The sequence below is a fragment of the Mus musculus genome, chromosome 6 (assembly GCF_000001635.26).
Source record: "Mus musculus strain C57BL/6J chromosome 6, GRCm38.p6 C57BL/6J".
NCBI lineage: Eukaryota > Metazoa > Chordata > Mammalia > Rodentia > Muridae > Mus > Mus musculus.
In genome coordinates, this window is record NC_000072.6 from 147169246 (window position 1) to 147192652 (window position 23407).

Genomic DNA, 23407 nt, shown 5'->3' on the forward strand with positions numbered 1-23407 from the left:
GAGGAGTTTTGTGTGTCTTTATCTTTCGGTTTTTGCTCCCAGGAGGTGCATTCTTAGAAAAGCCCCCATGTTACAGAAAAGGATGCATAGTTTTGGGGGCCACATCCTGTCTATTTTAAATGATTGGAGAGGGGAAGACATTGTATTCAAGACTGTAATTTTCTGGATGACTCTGTCTTGTTACGGTTACTATCCTGTGCAGAGCAGTCGTGTGGTTCTCACTGGAAATCCTGCCGACAATTTTCTTTGGGGCATCCATCATTTCATAGGGAGACCCAGTGCAAATGGGGACTGGACAGAGCAACTGAGCATTGAGGGAAGCCCTTCCACTGGGCACTTTCAGGGACTTCTTAGGGAGTGAGAGGTGGGAGTGGGGTGGATGATAGGGGTGGGGCATAGATTAGTTCAGATAAAATCCCAAGCTGTGGTCAGCCAGACATCCAGACTTCCGTTTGCTTAGTCTCTCATAAGATAGCTTGGGACTACAACAAATTATAAATTTTGATAAAAATAAAAGTGTTTTTCCTGGGTGGGCTGTCACTAGTTTTTCAGAAGGAGTTGGGTCCCTGTGTAAACTCACTTTGTGAGTCTGATCTGAGTGCTCAGTTGACAGAGGTAGTGATTTGTTTAAAGCACACATATACCTGTACTGGGGCTGTAGCTCACTTGGTAGAATTCATGCCATGCTAGAGGCCCTGGTTCAAGTTCCAGCATTGCATCAACTGGCAGGGCTAGCACATGGTTCCACCACTCAGGAGGACTTCAAGTTCAGGGGTTATCTTCAGCTACATAGCAAGTTGGAGGACAGCCTGGGATAAATAAGACCAGATCTTAAAACATACACACAAGGCAGCAGCGGCAGCCACAGTGGCGGCTGGGGTTGATTGCTCAGAGCGCCTCTGGCTGCTGGCGGCACTCAGCTGGGCACACCTCACCCGTGCCATGGTGTTGTGTCCAACTCGACCAGCAAGGAAAATGCAACCACCAGTTCTTCTTAATGCAGTTTACTCAGGCAGCTTCTCTCTTCAACTCCCCCCGAGCCTTGGGGTACAAGCGTTTTTATGCATTCAAGCCACAACCACGCCCCCACCAATCACCACAGGTCACATCACCTCACCAGGCAGGCTTGCTCAGCCAATCGGGGATTAAGGGCGAGCCATCCACCAAATATGAGCTTGTTTACTGCCTGGCACAGATTTCTGTCCAGCTGGCCAGGGAGTCTGGAATGGCTTCCCACAATTCCCCCTTTTATATTCTTTTGAAGCAAGCTCCATGGGTGAAGATAGAGGTCTGATCCCCAGTGTGCAGAAATAGGGGTCATTTACAGGATTGACTCTTAGGCTCACAGGTTTTTACCCAGAGCAACCCTGACTTGCTCCTGTGCCGTTTTTCTTGGGGGAAGGACACTAGGACACTTAACCCTCATGCAATCAGACATACCTCCCAGAAATCGTCAAACAGCTTCCAGACTAACATCTGTGCAGTGCTTAGCCTTACAACCCTGTGGAGCGATGGCTTCATTGTTCATTCTTCATGGCAACAAGCCAAATCTGAGGTGACTGCCCTGCTTCCACTGTGGCAAAAGCTTGCACCACCATGGCGACAGTGCGGACCTGGGCATTCCGCAACCGACACATACACCATACATATAACATGCATGCCAAAACAAGGGCCACAGCGAGGGCACCTATCCCTGCCCATTCTTTCCCGATGCCAAGCCAGGATCCACTCGGGTAGAATTCACAGTGACAATCGCCGAGCGAAGCTCATTCATCTTGCCATCAAATTTTTCAGTCCAATTTCTTAACAGGAATTTCTTCACACCAGCAAGATCAGCTTCTTCATTTTGACAGTGTCACACTAGCTACTCCGGAACCCACACTGGCTCTGCGTGATTCTGTGGAAACATGCAAACAGACCCTCTCGCCCAGGCCAACACGGGATCCGGACCATTCCATGATCCTGTAAGCACATCCTTCCATTTAGCATACCCCAGTTTACTGGGGCTGGTATTAGCATGTCATTCAGCAGCAGAGCGACCTTCCTTATCCAATTGTAAAAAATTTAGGGTAAAAAGAGCTAAGGAGAGTCTTATCTTTGGGGTATGGCCATAGCCTATCCCCCCTTTTTGTTTTATTAATAATTCTTTTAAGGTTCCATGTGCTCGTTCAATGATTCCTTGGCCTTGAGGATTATATGGCGGGCCGTGTTTAACTTGTCACATCCATCTGCCATACCTGTAGAGGGAGCAATCCTCTAGGATTCACTCCATAAAAAGGCGGGTGTTGAAACTCTAGGCAACGTTCACAGGTACTGACTACATCCTGAGCTTGTGCTCTAGAGATTCCAAATTTTCTCTGCAGAGTTTTAGCATTAACATGAAATTTAGAATGAAATTGTGAGGCTAACTCCATAGGGGATGCTAAAAATATGAACTCCATATGAATACAATTATCCACAATATCATTTCCCCTACTTAAGGGTCCTGGAAGTCCACTATGGGCACGGACATGTCCAATATATAATGGTTGGTGTCTTCCCCACAGCAGCTTCTGTAATTGTAAGACCAAGGCTTGGATGGTACTATGAGCTTTTATTTGGCCAGCCACTTCTAGGGATAAAACTAAATTAACTACATATTGTGAATCTGAAATTAGATTAAAAGGAAAATCACAATCCTTAATGACCTCAATAACTATTTGTAATTCCACCATCTGCGGAGTACAGGGATAATATTGTCTGACCACAGGATCTTTCCCCTCTACCATATATACTCCACATCCTGTTTTTGATCCATCAGTAAACACGTTAACTGTATCCTTAATGGGTGTTTTCCTCACCACTTGAGGGAAAATGACTGGATGTTCCTTAAAAAAGGTCATTAATGGATGTTTGGGATAATGATTATCAAATGGGCCCTCATTAATACAGGCTAAAATAGCCCACTCATCAATATTTGCTGTTAGGACCTTTTGCTGATACCCATCATAAGGGATTACAATAGAGCTGGGTTTTATACCAAAAAATTGTAAACAATGCTGAATTCCCAACAAGGCTAAAGAAGCCACTGTTGTAGGATAATGATCTAATGTCCTCCCAGCGGATATTTTGGAATGGATCCATAACAATGGGCTTTCTTGCCACAATAACCCTGTGGGTTGCATCTCAGTAGGTAATATTATCAAAATGATGGGTAACCCTTCTCTACAACGCTGAAGCTGAGCTTTAATCAATTCTTCTTCCACTAGGGTAAGGGCCGTTCTAGTGCCTAACAATTTCTGAAAATCATTTAAAGTATGCAAGGAATCAACCCTCAACTGTATCTTTTGAGGCCAAATGGCTGTAGGGGTGATCCTTGCTCCTAAACAGGACACTATTTTCAACAAGTCCCTACCCTATAAGGTAATGGGCAGCTCAAGCACATATGGTTGAAACATCCCATCATGCCCTTCCTTATCTTTCCAAGGGAGCATCCTGGCACTTATGTCTGGGCTCTTTGCATAGCCCAGGCCTGGTAATATTTGTTCTCACTCCTGAATCGGCCATCCTTTTGGCCAGTCCTTAAACCAAAAGGGAGTAAGAAAAATTACCCAAATGGCTAGAAAAAGAAAGTAATCCATAGACTGTCCCTATTACCCTCTTACTTTCACTACCCTCTTACTTTCACTTTCTCGTCTCCAGAGCCGGAGAGCCTTATTGTCTCTTACCGAGAGCCTAATTGTCTCTTTACTGAGAGCCTAATTGTCTCTTACTGAGAGCCTAATCCCAACCCCGGGATGGTGAGTTACTTACCATACTCATCCTGTCGACAGACCCTGACTGCAGAAAGTTCTGAATCTCTTCGATGGGGGAGTCGGGTCCCAGGTTTCAGCACCACTTGTTGCATCCAACTTGACCAGCAAGGAAAACGCAACCACTGGTTCTTCTTAATGCAGTTTACTCAGGCAGCTTCTCTCTTCAACTCCCCCGAGCCTCAGGGTAAATGCATTTTTATGCATTCAAGCCACAACCACGCCTCAACCAATCACCACAGGTCACATCACCTCACCAGGCAGGCTTGCTCAGCCAATCAGGGATTAAGGACGAGCCATCCACCAAATATGGGCTTGTTTACTGCCTGGCATAGATTTTCGTCCAGCTGGCTAGGGAGTCCAGAATGGCTTCCCACACCATGGCAGGAGCCAGCGGCACTCGGAGCGCTCAGCCCCTGCACTGCCTCTGCCAATGCCTGCCGCAATGACTTCCAGTGGTGCTTCTCACAGGTGAAGGGCACTGGCGACGAGGATGTGGCAGCAGGTCTTATGTAGTTCAGCCTCTCCTCAAACCTTGATCTCCTGCTCCTCCATCTCCCAGGTGTGCTAGGACTGAGCCGTCATCTCCACTGTTGAGTTTAACTACTCTGGAGACCTTCTTGCAACAGGAGACAAAGGTGGCAGAGTTGTTATCTTCCAACGGGAACAAGAGAAAGGCCGCACTCACTCTAGGGGAGAGTACAATGTTTATAGTACCTTTCACAGTCATGAGCCAGAGTTGGACTATCTGAAAAGTCTAGAAACTGAAGAAAGATTTAATAAAATCAGGTGGTTACCACAAACAGAATGCTACTCATTTTCTACTCTCTACACATGATAAAACTATTAAATTATGGATATAAATGAACTGGATAAGAGAGAATTTAGAATTACGGCACTACGGGTTCCATTATCGAAGCCCATGGATCTTAATGATGGTCTGAGAATTAACCTATGGCATTTAGAAATCACAGATAGGAGCTTCAACATTTTGGACATCAAGAGAAGTAATATGGAGGAGCTGACAGAAGTCACCACTGCCGCAGAGTTCCACCCACACCAGTGCAAGGTATTTGTCTACAGCAGCAGCAAGGGAACCATTGGGTTGTGTGGCATGTGTTCCTCTGCCCTATGTGATAGGCATGCTGAGTTTTTTTGAAGAGCCAGAAGATCTCAGCAGTAGCTCCTTTTTCTCAGAAATAATTTCATCTGTATATGATGTCAAGTCCAGCCACAATGGTCGATACATGATGACCAGAGACTGTCAGTGTAGGCATGGGACCTCAAACATGGAGGGCAGGCCTGTCGAGACCCACCAGGTACATGTGTACCTATGAAGCACGCTCTGCTCCTTGTATGGGAATGATCGCATCTTTGACAAGTTCCAGAGAGTGCTGCTGGAACGGTTCAGACAGCCATTGTACTGGCTGGTTTTGTGTCAACTTGACACAGCTGGAGTTATCACAGAGAAAGGAGCTTCAGTTGAGGAAATGCCTCCATGAGATCCAACTGTAAGGCATTTTCTCAATTAGTGATCAAGGGGGAAAGGCCCCTTGTGGGTGGGACCATCTCTGGGCTGGTAGTCTTGGTTATATAAGAGAGCAGGCTGAGCAAGCCAGGGGAAGCAAGCCAGTAAAGAACATCCCTCCATGGCCTCTGCATCAGCTCCTGCTTTCTGACCTGCTTGAGTTCCAGTCCTGACTTCCTTGGTGATAAACAGCAGTATGGAAGTGTAAGCCAAATAAATCCTTTCCTCCCCAATTTGCTTCTTGGTCATGATGTTTGTGCAGGAATAGAAACCCTGACTAAGACAGCCATCATGACGGGGTCCTACAACAACTTCTTTAGAATGTTTGATAGAAACACTCGGAGGGATGTTACACTGGAAAGAGAGAACAGCGAACCCTGAGCCAGACTGAAGCCCCGGAAAGTATGTACAGGGGTTAAGAGAAAGAAAGATGAGATTAGCGTGGACAGTTTGGCCTTTAATAAGAAGATCCTTCCCAAGCCTGGCACCCCACGGAGAGCATTATTGCTGTAGCTGCCACCAATAACTTGTATATTCCAGGACAAAATCAACTAAGGAAAGTGACTGGAGGACCAGGTGTTGTCTTGTATTGTCCTCTCCATTGAGAATAGCGACTCAATTTGAAAGAGTAGTAAACTCAGTGCTCCAAGGTATGCTAATCATAAAACAGATAGTGACATTCCTCCACCCACCCACTTCCTGAGTTCAAGGAGTATTCATTCAAAGAAAGTCACCCTGACCATTACCGGAAGCTGCAATGCAAATGTGCTATTGTTAGGGGCTCTTAGAAACTGTCTTGAGAGTTAACAATTATCAGGTATTCCTTGTGACACCTGTGACTTTGTACTTCCTTGTGACTCTTATCTGGTATTTTTGGTATTTTCCAACAACGCCCTTCCCACCTCCTTGAGTTGTGTTTTTTTCCTTTAAATACCCCCTTTCTCAGCTACTCGGGGCGCCACAATCCTCTACCCCTGCGTGGTGTATGACCGTGGGCCCGAGAGCGCTCTTGAATAAAAATCCTCTTGCAATTTGCAACAAGACCGTTTTCTCGTTGGTGATTTTGGGGTGTCGCCTCTCCTGAGTCAGAACGTGGGGGAGTCCTCACGTTGTGGGTCTTTCAAATTCAACTTCCCTCACAGACACAGGAGAAGGAGGGGTCTCAGCTGGAGTCTTGGGAGAGATGAGTGCAACTGCTGAAGGGAAAACCTGCTCGAAGCCGAACTGGTGGACTCTGCTCCATAAAGGCCATTACTCAAATGTAAAACAAAACAGAACACACACACACACACACACACACACACACACACACACACACACACACACAGAGAGAGAGAGAGAGAGAGAGAGAGAGAGAGAGAGAGAGAGAGAGAGAGAGTTCTCCAAACAACCTGACTTGGTTTTGTTTTATTTTTAAAAAGGGTCCGAGTCTTTATGGATGAAAACAAAACAAAACAAAGCAAAGCAAAACAAAATGGGGACATGAAAGCTCCAGGGTATTGCTGGAGAGAGGGTTTATTGTACTTATGAAGGAGATCAGAGCCAGAAGCAGCTGTAAGGGTCCAGACTGCACTGGACCTGCAGACTGAATGGAGCCATGAGAGGTGGCAGGGAGGTAGGCGTTGACAGAGAAAGAGAAGAGAGAGGGGTCAAAGAGATCACTGGGAACCAGGAGGGCATGTGGCCAAAATGGCTGGGTTTTATAGGAAAGAGAAGCTGGGGGAAGGGAGTTTTAGGGCAGGGGCCCAGGTAAGCCAGCCAGGAAGATTTGTAACAGATACTAGTGAAAAGGGAGAGGCTGGCAGGGAACCCACCCTCATATGTTAAATAGGCACCCCAGGTAGCCATTTATCCTGGGTTTGTTTGAGATTTCAGGCTTTCTATACCCAAGCTGGAGCTGAAGGTTGGTCCTCCTGCCTCAACTCTCAAGTGCCAGACTTGTTTCAACTGAGGAATGAGACATTGCTTCTATCCATACAAAGAATAAGGATTCTCTAGAAGTATGTTTTGAAAGAGGTGAACTGTAATGATAAACAGGAGCAACAACACCAAGTGAAACCGAAACCAACCAAACAAGAAAACAAAGCCAGGAAAGAACAACAACAAACTAACGAGGCCCTCCACAGATTGAGTTTGAGGCCAGCCTAGGAGATATGAAACTGTCACCACATCAATAACAAACAGAGGCTGTTTATTGCCCAAGCATATATATATATTTTATTTATTTATTTATTTATTTATTTATTTATTTATTTATTTATTTTCTTTGAACAACGCTTTCACAGCTCATAGACATTTCCGGAATATTTCTCACACCAGTTAGAGTTGAATTGATTGGCTTCAAGGACTGAAAAGCAAAGACATTAAGCTTTCCGCTCACACCAACCAAGGGCCTTTTGGTCACATCTCCAAACAGAGCGCCTCTTAGACCCTATTCTCTTTCTCTCCCTTTTTCTTTCTCTCTTGAAGTACAATCACAGAGAGCTTGGCAGAGCCCCCACTTCTCTTTCTCGTCCATCCTGCTCAGGTTGCTGGTGGTTGAGAGGTATTAAGCCTGGCCCCAAGGGCAGGGTGTGTGGAGGCCTCTTGGTTTCTCTGGCAGTTATTGGAGGTGGGGGCGGGGGGCTGTGTTGACAGGCCTGGGAGAAAGCGGAGGTGGGACTCCAGAGCCAGCAGGAGGACCTCAATGACAGAGGAAGGGTGCCTTCAAGGCAGAGAGGAGCAGCCTCCAAGGCTCTGTGTTGTATGCTGGCTTCAACTCCTTAGGAAAACAGCCTCAAAAACTCACCAGAGAAGCAGGCCTCTCTTTTTTAGGCGATGTTCTGCAAAGGAGAAAACTCTGCTGTTGTCTCTTCATCCCAGGCCTGGATCAATGCCGTGGAAATCTTGATTCTTCCATCTCAGCTCTGTCTACAGGCCCAAGTTTAAACCTGTGCCCTGCTGGACAGCTTGAGGTGACAGTTTGGCCAAGATGCTATGGAATAATGGAAGAGAAAACACTACTTAATGATAGGGAACTGGCCTGTGAATTCCTGGTTCACCCTCACAAAATGGAAAACTGCGTACAACACTGAGTGATCTTTTGAAAGCGTGTTGGGACACTACCGTAAACACAATTCTACTTCCTGCAATTCCCCAGCTCGGTGCAAAGACTCAGGAGACATGATAATGAAGGCAACAAGAACTGTGTGCATCAAGTCGTCAGACTTTGGTTCCTAGAAGGACTGATGTGGTTGTGCAGAATAGAAGATTTTCTTGAAATGACTAAGTTACCTTTCAGGAAACACTCTCCTCTTCCTGGGAAGACTTTAAATGTGCCCTGTGGGTTTTGATGAGGTTAGATCAATCTAATCATTTTAGTTCGTTTAATGAGTCAGGGCGACGACTGCAGAGAATGGGAAATCACGCAATCTTCGGGAGGACTGAGATGGAAGCCTAGCCCCTGGGCATCTAGGCACTGATTCTTCTTGTCAGAGGGCTCAGTTTATTGCAAAACAATTAGATTAGTTTCATTAGTTAAACCTTAAAACCCTGATATTAAAAACTTTAGCTTCCCTATAGAACCTCCTACAATCTGAATGCTTAGTAAGGATTTAATTATAGTGGACTCTTAGGCTGAGAAACTGAGCCCCCTTTTCTGGCCTTTGTACAATTAAGTGCCTGTCAAACTCAGGCAACCCCTAATTTTCTTTAAGTGAAAGCAGTTGATGAGCTTAAAACCAATTCTGCCCTTAGGGCTTTTCTTTTTTAAATGAAAGTCTTATAATTAGAAATGAAAGTTCATAGAAACTTAAAAGACTTTTCCCCCCTTCTTTTTTTCACCCCCTGTGGATATACTTCACTCAGACAAAAGCTGGAGAGTTTTGTCATTACTGATGTTGGGCGTGGCAGCTTCATACCCAGTTGGGAGGAGTCGCTTGAAGCTGGTGCTAGCAGAGTCTTGGACTGTAGTAGAGCCTCTCCATAACCTGGATGCTCAAATCTTGTTCAGGAGTCAGGAAATCAGCACCACCTTCTGGGAAAAGCAAAGCTTCGGGTTCCTCCCAGGCTCACAGACAGCCACCGCTGCGCGTAAGACCCCGTAGGCTGAAAGAACATTAGAGTCCAAGAAACACCTACGCATAAAACTGGTTCCTGGGGGAAATGTGAAGTTTAAAGTAATAATATATTGAACTTGTCTTCAATGTTAGAGCATTTTGTAAATTAAAGAGCAGCCGGCTTTGTTTCTCGCATCATAAAATCCAGGCAATTAGTGCTGCCCAAAGAGTATTTTGAAGCTCGTGATCCTGCCTGCGGGGAGAGACAGCCGCGCCTGGGGATCTGCCATCCTGATGAGTCTGGAACCCAAAATTTTAGGACCCCCGGTAGATCTAGCTTTTGTTAGTTTTTCTCAAAGGAAATGTACGTTCTACTCGAGAGTATCTTCTTAAGAGGAGTGCTCACTAAATATTTTTCAAATAGGTGACTACACTAAGGTGAGGTTGTACTGGATTTAGAAACTGGATTTAGAGCGTGTTAGGACACCCCACCCGACCCTCGCCTCACTCCCTTTTGCCTTGTGAACACCAGTCTGGGAGGCCCGTTTTAGACACTGCCTCCATCGATCTCTTCTGCTGTACTGTGAGCTCTATGAGGGCATCTTGGTTTCTTAGAATCTTGCTATTGAACAGTGTTTGTGTTTTATTTTGGGGTATGTGTTGTGTGTGCACTAAGATGTGGGTGTGTGAGAATGTCAGATGTCTTCCTCTCTCACTCTCTGTCTTATTGCCCTGAGACAGGGTCTTCCACTGAGAGGCTAAGCTGGCTGGCTGGCCATCGAGCTCTCAGAATCTACCTGCCTCCACTCCCCAATGCTGGAGTTACTGGCACACACAGCTATGCCCTGCTGCGTGTGTGTGTGTGTGTGTGTGTGTGTGTGTGTGTGTGTGCTGGGTATTGGAATCCAATCCTCATGCTTTTAAAATAAGCACTCTTACCCGTTGAGTCATTTCCTCAGCTCCCCCCCCCCCTGTATTAATTGTAGCAAAGTATTTGCAACATGAAATTTCCCATTTTGGCCATTCTGAAAGTGTCCTGTCCAGTGGCATTGAAAATGATGACTCTTTGTAGCCACCATCCCTTTCTATCTTGTAAAATGGAAACTCTATGTCATTGAACAATAGCTGTCCAGCTTCTTTGTGTATAGTGCAGGCTAGCCTCTAACTCCTGGTCTGGCCTTGAACACATGCCCTTCTTCCTCCACCACCCCCATATTGGGATTATAGATTCAGGCACCACACCTTGCTTCAGTGCGCTCACTGAGCAATCTAATGGCTAAAAATGTTGAATGTTTTTCATGACAATATGCATTTCTTCATTTGAAAACTGCTCAGTTTATCCTTTCATTTATTGATGGGGTTATTGGTTCTTTGAGTGTTTAATGATTTGAGTTCTTTATATATGGTGGACATTAGTCCCTGTGCTGGTTGGTTTTTGAGAACTTGACACAAGCCTGAACATACCCAGGGGAGGAAAATCATACCAGAGAAACTGTTTAGATAAGCTTGGCCTGTGGGTACATCTGTGGGGCATTCTGTTGATTGCTAATTGATGTGGGAGGGGCCAGCCCACGGTAGGCGGAGTCATCTCTGGGCAGGTAACCTGGGTTGTATAAGAAAGGTAGCTGAGCAAGTCAGGGAAAGGAAGGCAGTAAGCAACTGTTCTCCTGCCTTGAGTTCCTGCCTCAGCTACCCTGGGATAGACTGAAACCTGTAAGTGAAAATTATCCTTTTTCTGCCTAATGTGCTTTTTGGTCAGGGTTTATCACAGTTACAGAGAAGCAAACCAGGTCAGGCCCCTAAGAGATCACAAGCAACAAAGTATTTTCTTCCGTCCTGCACACTGATTCTCTCTGTTGTGTAAAAGCCCCTTATTTTAATTTTTCATGTTTGGAGCCATTTCCGGAGCTAGAGCTGCCCTCTCAGAAAGCCTCCTCTGCTGTGTTTTGAGCTGTTGCTCCTGTGCTTTCGTCCAGTGGTTGCAGGTCTTACAGTAAGTTTCTGGTCCACTGTGGTCTGACTTTTGTGCAAAGTGAGACCTGTGAATCTGGTTTCAGTTTTCCACGTGAGGCTATCCAGATTCATCAGAAACATTTGTTCAACAGGCATTGTTTTTCTAAACACACATTTTTTTTCTGTACCTGTGGGGGAAATCATGGCTATAACTGTATATTGGTATAAAGGAAAAACAATAACTTCTAGTATGTTGATCTTGTGCCCCTTTGCTGAAGGTGTTTACCAGACCTCAGAGTCTCATGGGAGTCTTTAGAGCATTCCCATTGTAGGATGACGTCATCTACAAACAAGTATACTCCAGTTTCTTTGTTTTCTATTTGTTTCCTTTTAATTCCTGTTTCTGTCTTATTGCTTTCATTTCAGCTTAAATCACTGTAAAGAGAGTGGACATTGCCACACTGCTATTGATTTTAGAGAAAATGTTTTTGGTGTTCTTCATTCTGTAAGCTCTAGCTCTGACCCATGTGCCCTTGATTATGGTCCCTTTCTTTCTAGTATCTTCAGAGCCTTTATCACAAAAGATGTTATGTTATATAAAAGGCCTTTCTGTTCCATTGAGATGATAATTTGTGTTGACCTTGATTCTCTTTGCATGTGGTACATTTGTTGATATATATATGCTGAACTGTCTGTCCTTTTTGGGGCAAAAGCAGCCAGTGATATTTTTATTTTTATTAAAATGTTTATATTTTATTTTATTTCATGTGTTTAGGTGTTTTGCTTGCATGCATGTGCAGTGCCCACAGAGGCCATTGACCATTGACCCAGACATGGCCTCAGGTGGCAGCACAAACTACTCACATCAGGCTGTTCCTCATCACCCTCACATTTCCAGTTTCTCCTCTTATCATACTGCATAAACTGTTCTTTTTCTTCTGTCTCTCCACCACACACTTGCCATGATAGTGGTGCCTTCTCGCCTCTGGGTGTCTTCCACCCATCTTCTGCTGTATGGCAGCAGGCTTGCCTCCTGGGAAGAGAATCTTAATGAGAGATGATTGTCTCTATTGGATTGACCTGTGGGGATATCTGTGGGGGGTTGTCTCAGCAACATTAATTGATGTTGTAAGAACCATCCCATGTGTGTGTGTGTGCACGTGCGTGCATGCACACATGTGCTCAAGTGTGCATGCATGTATGCATGTGCATATGTACTCAAATGGACTGTTCTTTAGGAAGAATCCTAAACTGCATATGAGTTGAGCAGTCAAGCTGATCTTAAGCAAGGAGTAAGCATTTGTGTGATTATTTCCCTTTGCTCTTGATTTTGGAGGTTATGTGGACAGCTGTCTCAAGCCCGCTGCTGTTACTGCATCCTGAAGCAATGGAATATGAGCTAGAATTGTAAACTAGAACAGCCCCTTTCTCCCCCAAGTTGCTTGTTGTCAGGGCATTATCAAACCAACAGAAATGAAACTAGAACAACCACATGGGAATAAAACAAAAACTAAATAAAAACGATGACCACAGCAACAATAACCAAGGAAACAAAGGGACAAAATAAAAAATAGGATAAACTATAAAGTATAATTAGTAAAAGTAACAGAAATAATGAAGACTCAAATAAATAAAACTCTACTTTCAAAGTAAAGAAAAATAAAGTTAGATAAAAATAAGAAGACAAAAATGAAAATATGGAGAAGCTTGGGCTACATAGCAAGGCTTATCTTAAAAACTAAAACCGTTGGTGCTGGAGAGATGGCTAAGCAGTTAGAGCACTGGTTATCCTTCCAGAGGACCTGGCTCAATTCCATACCTACAAGGGCAGCTTATAACCATTTGTAACTCCAGTTCCAGGGAATCCAACACTCTCTTCTGGCCTCTGTAGGCCCAAGGCAGCAAGTGGTATACAGATACTGAAACAAACATGCAAAACACCCATATACATAAAAACAAGAACAAAACAAAACGGCATGCCCAGCTTCGTGGCCCAGTACTTCAGAAGGAGGCAGACGCAGATAGATCTCTATTGGCTTGAGGCTAGCCTAGTCTACATAGCATACTTTGGCATCAACTAGATCTACATAGTGAGGCCCTGTTTCAAATCAATTAACTAATCAAGATAAAGTAAATAAAAAAATAAAACTAAAAATCATAGTAAACAGACCAAACAGACAAAAGGTTTTGTTGTTGTTGTTGTTGTTGTTGTTGTTTTGTTTTTTGACAAAGAATTGGAGATGCTGCTTCTTGCTGCCTGTAATACAGGAGGCTGCCAGGAAGTCGTAGGTGGCTACAGAGGAATTCAGCTCTGTGGTGCTTCCTCTCATGTCCTACTGCTTAGGTGGCACTGTGTGTGGGCCAAGCATGGCTGGGTACTCCTCTGTTGCCAGTGTCAAGGTTTTATTCACTGTAGAAGCGTCCCCCCCTCCCTGCTTTTTTTTTTTTTAATCAGAAGCCCTTGCTGGCCCCAGTGAACTTTGTGGCTTGTAAGGGGGCCAGGTTCCCAGTCCCTCTAGAGGCAGCCAAGCCCGAGCTCATAGTGTGGCATCAACCACATTGAGGGTGGCTCTTGAGTGTGTCAGAGAATAGGGGAAACAGACAGAGCACTGAATTCTTTCTTGCTGGGGAGACCCAGGAGAATGGGTCTCTTTCTGGGGGACCCAGGCATGGGGCTCTTCCTGAGGAGACCCAGGGGCTGAGGCTCTTCCTGGGGACACTTGGAACCTGGGCTCTTCCTGAGGAGACCCAGGGGCTGAGGCTCTTCCTGGGGACACTTGGAACCTGGGCTCTTCCTGGGGATAGCCAGGGGAAGGGGGCTCTTCCTGAGGAGACACTCAGTGAACAGGGCTCTTCCTAGTGAGACCTAGTGGAATGGGGCTTGTTCTGGCACTGTACTTCAGACCCCACCCAGCAGGATACCACCCTGTGGGAAGGAGGTGGCAATACAGAACAAGAGACCAGACAGCAGAGATGGAGCATCTGCAGGTGGGCAGTCCATAGGCTTGGGCAGGGAGCCCTTAGTTCCTGAAGCCATCCACAGATGCCAGGGACACACATCTCTCCACAGCAGGCTAGGTAGTGAAACTGCTTTCCACACTCTGGATTCATTGCTGCTTAAGCTTCTCTGCAGATCTGTCCAACCCAGTTCCTTCGTTTTAGGGTTTTACTGCTGTGAACAGACACTATGACCAAGACAACTATTATAAAGGACATTTAATTGAGTCTGGCTTACAGGTTCAGAGGTTCAGTTCATTATCATCAAGATGGGAGCATGGCAGTGTACAGGTAGATGTAAGGCTGGAGGAGCTGAGAGTTATACAATTTGATCCAAAGGCAAACAGGAGAAGGACTGGCTTCCGGAAAGGCAGCTAGAAGAGCTCTCTCAAAGCCCAACCCCACAGCGACATGCTTCCTCCAACAAAGCCACACCCACTCCAACAAGGCCACACCTCCTAATAGTGCCTCTTCCTGGGCCAAGCATATTTGAAGCACCACATCCTCTCCATGAATGCCTCTTGTGGTAGTTCCCCACCCAGACAACTGTGTCATGGTGTCTCTAGACTCCATGACTAGGAATTGTTCCTTGTGTTTAGGACCCCAGATCATCTCAGTCTCCTTAAGGCAGTGAGGTATATTGCTGGGGTACAGGGAACAATACCTGAGTTTCTCCTTCAGCTCACATTGAATATCCACTCTGCAGATGAGGCTTATGAGAGCTCTGAGTGTCTCTTGCAACTCACACTGAATGTCTATTCTGGACTTGAGGTTTATGAGATCTCTGTCTCTTGCAGCCCAGACTGCCAGTGTTTTTTACCTTGGCTGCCTGGTTAACATTGCAGTTTTAGTTACTTCCTGTTTGCTAAGGGCCTGGAGTTGCTGACTGTTTCCTCTCCTTGTCTCTGGGTCATCTTTCTGTTTCTCTATGCTTTTAAAAGGCATTTGTCCTGGTATTTGTATCTTGCTTCTTGATACTTTGTCTCCCTGAAATATAGTCTCTCTTTGTTACTGTGATATTCTCTTTGTATTCAGAGAGTTACACCAAAGAAGGTGCCAGTGCATCCTCCACTCCCCAACCCCCAGCTCTAGAAACCCCATTACAACTACTTTTACAAGTCCAAATGTACCTGAGCCGGAGCCCTAACTAGCTTGTGCCCTTCTCCATCTGGGCTGTTAACCGAATCCCATAATTGTAGCACTTAGTGGACTCTTTACCCTGAGAGCTGCATCTCTATGTGTGTTTGCCTTGAATTTGTCAACATTGTAGCATTTTGCTCCCCAGCTTCTTCCTCCCCCACCCCCCTCTCCATCCTCCATCCCCCTCTCCCTCCTTTTGAGACAATAGGATAATGAGAATTGGAACTTGAGCATTGTTTTAGGTTATTGCTCTAGCTCTAGCCTCTTGTTTTATTTAGATTTGTTTAGTTTATGTGATTGAGCATTTGGTAGCATGTGCCTGGTGCCCACTAAGGTGAAGTATCAGATCCTCCGGATCTGGAGTCACACAAGGTTATAAGTTACTAATGAAGGTGTTATAAATTGAACCTGGGTCCTTTGTGACAAATGCTTCTAATTGCTGAGCCATCTCTCTAACCTTTCAATCCCCAACCCCTTATTTGTGTTTTGAGATGCAAAAAGAAAAAAGAAAAAAGGAAAAAGAAAAAAGAAAAAAAAAAGTCTTGCTAAATTGCCCAGGCTGGTCTCATACTTCTTTAAGTAGCCCAGACAGGTCATAAGCTGACCATCCTCCTGCCTCAGCTTTCTAAACTCCTAGGATTACAGGCAAGAACCACTATACTTGGTTTCCAAATTTGTCTCTCTTCTTGACTGAATTATTGCCTAAACTGACATGTGTGCCCTCAGGCTCTGTCTTATGTGCCTGCCTTGACTCTGTTTCTTTCAGGCTGTCACAAGAAAGCTGCCATGGTTCATTAAGGAGTTCCAGAAGTGGACAGAAGCATTCTTGATCATTTCTTATAATAGACATTTTTTGAAAACCAAAGAGGTAATAAATTGACTACTGATGACACATTTTGGATGCTCTAGGAAGCAGACTTGGAGGCAGTATAGTGCTGAGAATATTTATTGACTGTGCCCTTGGGATAGAACTTGGTAATGGAAGCAGAATTGGACAGACAGAGTAGTTGATTCTAGTACAGAGCCAGCAGCCCCAGCCAACCAACTTAGGCATCTCTCGCTTAAAATGGTTTAGTAAGAATGATCTGACTTTTGTCCCTCTGCCTCAGTCGCTCGCTGCCTGTGGGCTGTTCCTGAAGGATTAGGCAGACAATGGTTTGGATTTGAGCAGTTCCTTAGCAGTTGTTAGAGGGACTCTGTTGCCTGATAGTAAGTGGTAGGACATGAAGACATTCCTTGAAGAATGCTTTTCATGGTGAACCTGTGTCTGTTGTGCTCTTGAATAACCTAGCACCACATTGTCTAGGTCATGTAATTTATAGAGAGTGTAGCTGACTCAGGGTGTGGGAATTTAGAAAATCCATTCAGAGAAACATGCTTTGGGATGCAACAAAGGTAGAGGCTTAACTGACGGTCTTATTTTATTTATTTATTTATTTATTTTTTGACTAGGATCTGGTAGAATTCAACTTTTGCAGGGATTTGAGGACAAGAAATTTTTGTTTTTGTTTAAAAAAAAAAAAGCCCTGTGTAGTAACATTTGGACAAATACTTCAGTAAACCTCAGAGTGCTAAACTATTAAGCACTGAAAATTGGATGTTGGTCAGAAACATGGTGAGTGTGGGAGTTATTTATCATCTGCCCCTCTCAGAAATTACCTTAAAATGGCTCATGTGGAAAATTTGCATCTAAATGGGTCTGCCAAGATGATTTAGTAGCAAAATGTACCCTTAAAGGAGTTAATCTGAAAATGGAATTTTTAGAAATATTTATCTTAGGATTTAGACATGTCTGAGTACAAAGCAAAAAAATTGTTCTTTTGTTGCAAGACTGAAAAATAACTTAAAATTTCTTTTGTTCTTCATGGATTTAATATTTGAGGGCAAAAGATACATGGAGAAACATAATATATAAAGGATACATGGAAGAAACATGGAGAAACATGTAACAAACAAAGGCTACACAGAGAAACACATATGTACAAAGGATACATGGTAGAAACAGAAAATGCACAAGGTCATATTCTAGAGCAGTCTTTTTAAACTGTGTTTTTGTCATATTATTTTAGAAGGTTTTATGCATATAAAATTGAATATCCACATACTGGTGTCCTGATGAATGCACGGTAAGTTGAAAGCAAGCAAAGATGATTTACACTGTAGATTATTAATTGTTTCTCTTTTCTGATCAAGTGGTTGGTCAGGAATGGTGTCCTATTGCTGTGACCCAAGAAGGGTCATACCATTATCAAGCCCAGTAAGACATAACTTGTAAAAAATGAGGGATGGTGTCTAGTGCATGCATACCACTTTCTCATCATGTCAAGGGAGAACAAAGAAAATCAGACTACCATTGTAACTCCTAGACTCTCTACACATGTGTAAATATCTACTTGCACTCATTGGGACAATAATACATGTGCTGTTCCTTTATTTGATCAATATATGACTTGGGATATTTTTGCTGAGGTGTACCCATATTTATAAAAGTTTAGAGGATGCAAATGTTTTGCGTATAGATGTTGTTCATTGAATGATATATTGCTAATGGAAATTTATGTTTTCTGAGTTTTTGTTCCTATGTTTTCCCCTGTGGGCATATAGATTTTTCTATCTTGATGTGTAAATACTCTCCTGTGATTATTGCCTCAGTAAGGATCCTGGAGGTAGAGCTGCTGAGTCTTCGTGCACATGAAATACAGATCGGTTCTGATCATTTTCCTGAATGCTGTATCAGCTGCATCAGCTACATCAATAGCTGCCTCTGTGTGGGTCAGTGCTTCCACCAAATGCTTGATCTTTGCAAATCTGCTGAACAAAAACCAGTATTTTATTTACCTGATTCATGTTGTATAATTGTAGTCTTGGGTGGGTTTCTATGCTTTGTTTCTGATACTGTGTTTGTAATATGATGATTGTGCACACTCAGGGGACTAGTGTAGCACTGAATACAAAGTATAGTGTTCAAGTCAAAGCAGCTGGCATTTATGACTCCTTTGTGTTGGGTGTTTGCTGATTCTTTTCATTGTTTAAAGTGCCGGGAATGGATACAGGACCCAGGACCGGGTGCACGCCCTCATCTATGCTCCAGCTCCTTGTCAATGCTTCCATGCCTTTGGACAGCTGCAGATCTGTGGGTTTACCTCTGGGTCCTTTGTTGCATTGAGCTATTTTTCACATCTGTGCCTTACTGTCCCCGGGGCTATGACTCCGATATGATCTGAAAACAGGAACTGTGGTACCCTTGATAGTGTATTTTTGGTCAGAACCCCTGTGTGGGGAGCATTTCCTTCTTGTAGTGCATTTACTGTCAGTCTATGGTGTTTTCTTTAGATTTATTCAACTTCTTTACTTTGGCTTATTTCTAGGTACTTCTCTGAACTTGGTGATGGCATTGTTTCTCTGATTCCTTGCCCCCTCTCCCATCTCAGCTAATTTGTTATTACTGTGCAAAAATGCTACTGACTTGTCTTGATTTTCTTCCCTGATGTTTTGCTGAAATTGTTTGTAAGTTCTAAGAATTTTCTGGTGGAGTCTACATGGTCTTTAAATATAGTATATCATTAGCAATAGGGATAATTTGGCCTTTTCCTTTCTTCAGCTAAGAATGCAAGCTTTGAACAGTGTAGAGAGTGAGGACCCTTTCTGTTGATTTTGAGAAAATGTTCTTAGTTCCTTATTTAGTTTAATGCTGGCTTCAAGGCTGTCAGATACACTCTGCGTCAAGTGGAAGGGTGATGGTTGTATCCCTAGTTCCTTCAGGGATTTTATCTTGAAGGAACATTGAGTTTTTTTGGAGGCCTTTCTTGCATTTCTTGAGAGTATATGACTTTTGTATACACTTTTTTTTTAGTACAATATGTTTTAATTATTTTTAACAGAGTTTTTTTCTTATTTATTCTTTGGGAACCTCACATCACATAGCCCAATCCCATTCATTTCCCAGTCCTTCTATATCCGACCTCCATTCTTGTAAACCAAACCCCTCCAAAGGAAAATAAAACAACCAAAACCAAACAGAAAACCATCTGGCTGACGCCTCTGGACATGACCTACTCCTCTATCAGTCACAGGCTTCCCTTAGACCAGTCCCAGCTGTGGTAGCTTCTCCAGGTCCCACATACGTGCACTACTCCACGGGTCTGTCTTGCCCCGCCTCCACTGACCCATCTTGCCCCGCCCCTTCATCACATATTCATCTGTCTTAGTAGCATTGGGAGTCACGGTGTGTCATGCAGTACATCCTCTTGCCCAAACGGCTTTACTTGTAAATGTTCATTGTAATGAGTCCTTAGTCTGGTTAGAGCCCTTTGTCGTCAATACTAGATCCTCACCAGGACTCCGCTTAGGTAGCCTGCTGTTGCTTGGAGTCATGGAGATCCTGTGGTTTATGGTTCTGCAGAATGGGCCCCTTCACGTGCCCCAGCAGCTCCTAGATGGGGAAGATGCTGGGTGGATGTGGAGACCTGAGTTGGTCAGTCTGAGTCTTTGCTGTGCTCCCCCATCCCTAGCTGTGAGCGGGGTCAGTTCTCCTGTAGCTGGTGAGGGGTGGGGCCAGTTCAGCACAGCGCTCAACATAGCTTTAGGTGACAGCCCAGAGCACAGACATGTGCATGGCCTTTGAAGGTAACCCAGACTTTGGATATCAACATAGACCCTAGTTGCAGTTAGGACCATGGTCCCAGTCGTGGTCCTCGGTGTAGCCTGGATCCCTACATCACCATGGCCTCAGGAGGCAGCACAGAACACTCAGATCAGTTTGGCCCCTGGTGGCTGCATGGCTCCTTAGATATTGACATGGTCAGGCAGCAGCCAGACCACTGGCATCCGATTGTCCCTCATGGGCCATGGGCATTATCACAGACATGGACCTAGACATGGCCTTCTGTGAAAGCCTAGGCAAGGCATCTCAGATCAGCCTGTTCCTCACATCCCCAGTTCTACCTCTCCCTGCAGTGCATGAACTAACTCTCTCTCTCTCTCTCTCTCTCTCTCTCTCTCTCATCTCCCCATCACATATTTATTCATCGTAGTGGTACCTGTCTACTCAGGCTTCTGGGCCAGGGGCCAGGCGCTTGAGTGTCTTCCTTCTGGGCCCAAGCCACCTCTGTGCATGATTTTATTTATGTATGTTATTACATTTATTGATTTGTATATGTTAAACTGTGTTTTCATTCCTACAGTGAAATCAAATTAATCACGGGTCTGTTCTTTTTAATGAATTGTTGAATTTCATTTACAAGCATTAGAAAAATTATAAATATGTATGTATGCCAATGTGCCAGATGCTTGATGATGCCCACAGGGGCCAAAAAAGGCCACCGAGTCCCAGGGAGCACAGGTTACAGGAGTGTGAACCACCTAATGTGGATGGAAATTGAACTTGATCTTTTGAAAGAACAGCAGGTTCTCTTAAACAATAAACAAACCATCTCTCTAGCTCAGTTTTACAAGCATTTTTATTGGGGATTTTTTACATCTTTATCCATCTAGTAAATGGCTCTGCAATTTTATGTGTTGCGTTCTTATCTACTGTTGTGGTGAAGGGACAGTGCTGGGTTTGTAGAATGAGCTTGGAAGTATTCTTTGCCGTTACACTGTGTAGAGGAGTGTGAGAATCATAGATGGTGCTTTCTCCCTGATCTGTCGGTAGAATTCATCAGAGAACCATCAGTTCCTGGGCTCCCAACCCCGTTTGGAAACTTGTAACTATTTCTTCCATCTTCAGTCTGCTCACTGTTGGTTTGCTTAGGCTTAATTTCTGTTTGCTTTTTTTCCTTTTTCCTTTTCCTTTTCCTTTTCCTTTTCCTTTTCTTTTTCCTTTTCCTTTTCCTTTTCCTTTTCCTTTTCCTTTTCCTTTTCCTTTTTCTTTTTCTTTTTCTTTTTCTTTTTCTTTCTTTTTCTTTTTCTTTTTCTTTTTCTTTTTCTTTTTCTTTTTCTTTTTCTTTTTCTTTTTCTTTTTCTTTTTCTTTTTCTTTTTCTTTTTCTTTTTCTTTTTCTTTTTCGATACAGGGTTTCTCTGTGTAGCCCTGGCTGTCCTGGAACTCACTCTGTAGACCAGGCTGGCCTCAAACTCAGAAATCTGCCTGCCTCTGCCTCTCAAGTGCTGGGATTAAAGGTGTGCACCACCACGCCTGGCCCTCTGTTTGCTTTGTAGTGAGCTTCTAACAGTTTGCTTGCAAATGTCAAATGACAGTCTTCTAACCACTGAAGCCCGGTCCCGCACTGTGCAGGCTGAGTGTTTCAGGTTAGTTGGCCTTTAAGATTCTGACATATTTTTTCTGCCTTCCCTCACATCTTGGAATAGGAGTGCTTCGAAGGGTTGGGTTGATGGTAGGAAATACTCTTTCTGCTACTGATTGAGGTGGTAGATGTCTTAGGGTTTTACTGCAGTGAACAGACACCATGGCCAGGGCAACTCTTATAAAGAACAACATTTAATTGGGGCTGGCTTACAGGCTCAGAGGTTCAGTCCATTATCATCAAGGTGGGAGCATGGCAGAGTCCAGGCAGGCAGGGTGCAGGAGGAACTGAGAGTTCTACTTGTCTGAAGGCTGTTAGCAGAAAACTGACTTTCAGGCAGCTAGGATGAGGGTCTTAAACCCAGGCCCACAGTGACACACCTACTCCAACAAGGCCACACCTCCTAATAGTGCCACTCCCTGGGCCAAGCATATATAAACCATCACAGTAGGGGATCAAGCTACTAGAGGGCAGGCCATCACGCTTAATGGGAGTAGTCACCAACAGCAAGGATGGAAGGGCAGCTGTGATGTTGGCTTGGAGGGATCTTTGGAGCTGGTGACAAAGTGGGTGCTCCCAGGGACTATCTCCCTCCTCTTTTATCCCCTCACTCCTTTTCCCCTCCTCAAACTGCTTCTCTCAATCTCTCCTTATCTTTCTCCCCTCCCTTACATCTCTCTGCCCCTCCCTCCCTCCTTTCCTTGAAAGAATTTCTACATAGCCCAGGCTAGCATCACTATAGAGCCTAGGCTGGCCTCAAGCTTGTGATTCTCCTTTGTCATTTAATTGCTGAGATGACAGGTATCTGACCACATATGGCTTCTGATGCATTTATAAGAAAAACTTATCATATGCTACAATGAAATACTGGTAAAGATTTGTGGTCAAGGTTAAATTAAGAGTCCCAATTGGAATATACGAGGAATATGCTTGGATATACCCACAAGCCAAAAGTATATGTGTGTTTGTGTTTGTATATGCTTAATGTATATGAATGCATTATACACATATATATTTTATGTTATATATTGTATATGTATGTAGGTAAAATTATTTTGAGGTAGGAAAAGCTCCAAAGAGAAAAAGTTTGTATTTCTTCAGGTAGTGATCACCAGGCTGACAGTTACAACTAAGTGACTTCTCTGAAGACACACATGGTGCCTCATAAGATCTGGATTTTTCCTGTTGTTGCCCCAAGTTACTTTCTTTGAGCAATAACACAGTGTCCTCCACTTCCGAGAATATGCTCATATAATTTTCCTAAATAATATTGTCTTTCCTTTTTTGTTGTTGTTAAAAAATGTTGAGTTGCTTTGTTTGGCTCTTGAATTTCAGCTTGGAAATTTAGTGGGCTTCTAAATATTTTATATATATCTATTGTATTTGTTGTGCCGCAGTGTTAGGGCTATTCTCAATAGAGTTAACATAAGGATGATACTTTCTTCATAGTCAGGCATTAAAAAATCCTTTTATGTTTAAGTGAAATTCTGCTGTGATATTGTATTATTTGATCAGTTCCGCAGAGTGTCTCTTTCTCTCTCTCTCTCTCTCTCTCTCTCTCTCTCTCTCTCTCTCTCTCTCTCTCTCTCTCTCTCTCTCTCTCTCTCTCTCTCTCTCCCTCTCTCTCTCTCTCTGTGTGTGTGTGGTGTGCATCTCTGTGTTACTGACACCTGAGCCCAGCACACACTAGCAAGTACTACCATTGAGCTATACCTTCA

The 23407-nt window shown here is 44.0% G+C and overlaps 1 long non-coding RNA gene and 1 pseudogene across 1 annotated transcript in view; both read left to right on the forward strand.

The window, feature by feature from the left end:
• Positions 4236–5871, forward strand: Gm7571 (predicted gene 7571; annotated as a pseudogene).
• Positions 10996–23407, forward strand: part of E330012B07Rik (RIKEN cDNA E330012B07 gene) — a 28054-nt gene continuing 15642 nt past the window's right edge. Inside the window, exons 1-2 of the long non-coding RNA NR_033640.1 lie at positions 10996–11069; positions 16213–16314. This is a non-coding gene — a long non-coding RNA (RIKEN cDNA E330012B07 gene). The remainder of the gene's footprint in view (positions 11070–16212; positions 16315–23407) is intronic.